The sequence below is a fragment of the Dromaius novaehollandiae genome, unplaced genomic scaffold, assembly GCF_036370855.1.
Source record: "Dromaius novaehollandiae isolate bDroNov1 unplaced genomic scaffold, bDroNov1.hap1 HAP1_SCAFFOLD_252, whole genome shotgun sequence".
Classification (NCBI taxonomy): Eukaryota; Metazoa; Chordata; class Aves; order Casuariiformes; family Dromaiidae; genus Dromaius; species Dromaius novaehollandiae.
In genome coordinates, this window is record NW_026991401.1 from 5,001 (window position 1) to 7,500 (window position 2,500).

Here is a 2,500-nt window from a genome sequence, read left to right on the forward strand (position 1 = left end):
GGGCCAGGTACCTAGCGCCCGCGCTTCTCCTGCCCCCCCCTCGGTGACCCACCCGTGTGGTCCCGTGTGCCAGCGTGCTCCTCCCGGGTGCCGCACCGTGCGCGCCGCACCGGCCGTGCCTTCCCCCCCCCCGCCTCGGCTTCCCCCCACCCCGGTCCTTCCTCCCCCGCGGTGGGGGTGGGGGGGGCGGGGAGGGAGGGAGCGAGCGAGAGAGGGGAGAGGGCCTCCGGCCACCGCGGCCGCCGGCAGCCGCCCCGGGCAGGGATGGCCATGGGCCCCGGGCTCCGGGCCCGAGGGTTCTCGGTTGGAGAGCCGGGCGGAGGTTTAAAGACTCGGGCGGCCCGATGCGACTCGCGGAGGCGGCCGGGCGTGCTGCCGGAGGGCCGGGGGGTCGGCGCGCGCGGGCGCCGCGCCCCCCCATGCCAGCCGGCGCGCCCCGCGCTCGCCCCGCGGGCAGCCGGGACGGAGAGGGGTTACCCTGCCCCCTCTCTCCGCGGTCTGGTCTCGGCGGAGAGACGCCGCGCGGTCGGCCTAGTTGCCGGCCTGCCTCGAGCGTTGCGAGCCGGGCGCGAGCGCGTGCTCGCCGCCGGGAGGGCGAGCCCCCACCGCGGGTGGTGCGGGCGCCGAGCCTCCGCGCGTCTCCTCCTTCTCCCTGGCCGGTGCTTCTGGGTCTTCCGCCGTGGCCGCCGTCGGCGGCGCCCTACCCTACGCGCCCGCCCCGGCACTCTGCCGTCCGGGGCGCCCGCCTCGCTCTGCCCCGCCCGGCTCCGCCAGGCAGCGGGGGGGCGGTGGTGGGGCGGCGGCGGGGGCGGCCCGCCCCGCTCTCCGCGTGGAGACGGGGAGAGCGGGCGCCGTCCCCGTCCGTGCCGCCTTGCCCGCCTGCCCGCCGCCGGGCGTCTGTCCGCGGAGGGGACGGGCGAGCGCGTGGCGTCACCCGCGAGGCGGTGTGTGCGGGCGCGCGGGGGTGTGGGCGCCGCGGCGGCGGCGGCGGCGGCGGTCGAGCCGGAGGGCCGGCGAGGCGAGCGAGGAGCTGGGAAGCGCGGGGCCGGCGGGCCGCAGGCGCGCGGGCGGCGGGGCGACGCCGCTCCCGGTGGCGGCCGGGCTCTGACGCCTGGGGCGGGGGGGGGGTGGTCTGCGGGGACGGACCCCCCCCAACATCCCGAGGCAGGCGGTGTGGCCGGCCCGCCGCTCCCTGCCGGGCCAGACCGAGCCGGGCGCCTGGGCCGGACTCGAAGCGAGACAGGGTTTGTCCCCAGGTCGGGAGCGAGGGCTCCCCGCCCTTCTCGTTCGGGTTTGCCCTTCGTTTCCCCCCCCCCCCCTTTCTCTGTGCTTGTACGGTCAGTGAGGCAAGCCCCTCTCTTTCTCTCGCTCTCTCTCTCCTTCCGTCTCTGCCGTCCCTTGCTCAGCAGCCGGCGTCGGCGTGAGGAAGGGCGGTGGGGCGGAGGAGGAGGGGGCGGAGGAGGGGGGGCCCCCCAGGGGCTGCGAAAGCTGCCCGGTCCCCCCGCGCGCGCGGCGGGGACCGAAACCGAGACAACTCTTAGCGGTGGATCACTCGGCTCGTGCGTCGATGAAGAACGCAGCTAGCTGCGAGAATTAATGTGAATTGCAGGACACATTGATCATCGACACTTCGAACGCACTTGCGGCCCCGGGTTCCTCCCGGGGCTACGCCTGTCTGAGCGTCGCTTGACGGTCAATCGTCACCCGCGCCGTGGCGTGGGCGCAGCGGCGTGCCGCCCCTCGGTGGGTGTGGGGGGGGGCGCGGTTCGGGTGCGCCCGGCCGTGCCCGCCCTCCCCTCCGAGCCCGGCGGCTGCCGCCGCGCCGCGTGGCGCGCGCGGTGTGGCGCGGCTGGGGCGCCTCGCAGGCCCGTTGCCCCGGGGAGAGGGGGGGTGCTCTCCTTCCCCTCCCCGCGCGGCCGGGCCTTCGTCCCCCTAAGTGCAGACTCGGGAAACCCCCGCTCCCGGAGCGCCCGCGTCGCGGACTTCGTCCCGCCGGGCCCCCAGATCGGGTCGGTCGCGGTGGCCCGGCGCCCGGCGCCGCCCGCCCGCCACCACCGCCAGTGCCGCCGCACGGGCCTCTCCTCCACCACTCTCCCGGTGGTGCGCCGGTCCCCCGTTCCCCTCCGGCAGAGGGGACGGCCGGCCGCCCTTTGCCTCGCCCTGGCCCTGACCGCCGCCGTTTCGGCGCCCGCCGGGCCCCCCCCAACCCCGCGCTTCCCCGCGTCCGCAGCGCGTCGTCGAGCCACTTCCACCCGCCGGCTGGCGTCAGCCGCGCGGCGTTGCGTTGAGGCCCGGCGGCGGCGGCGGCGCGCGGGGGGCCGCGGCCGGGGGGGGGGCCGCGCAGCGCGGGCGCCGTGGGGCGGCGGCGGGGCGGGGGGCGAGGGAGGGCGCGCCGCGCCGTCCCCACGCCGGGGCGGAGAGCGGAGGTCAGCGGCCGGGAGGAGGAGGCGGCCGCAGAGCGGCGGAGGGCTGCGCGAGTGGCGTGAGCGAGCGAGCGCGC

General features: G+C 79.0%; 1 non-coding gene across 1 annotated transcript; it reads left to right on the forward strand.

Moving 5' to 3' along the window:
• Nucleotides 1–1,532: 1,532 nt before the first annotated feature.
• LOC135326253 (5.8S ribosomal RNA) lies at nucleotides 1,533–1,685 on the forward strand. Its single transcript, XR_010386789.1, has one exon. It is a non-coding gene; the product is annotated as a 5.8S ribosomal RNA (ribosomal RNA).
• The last annotated feature ends 815 nt before the right edge of the window (nucleotides 1,686–2,500 follow it).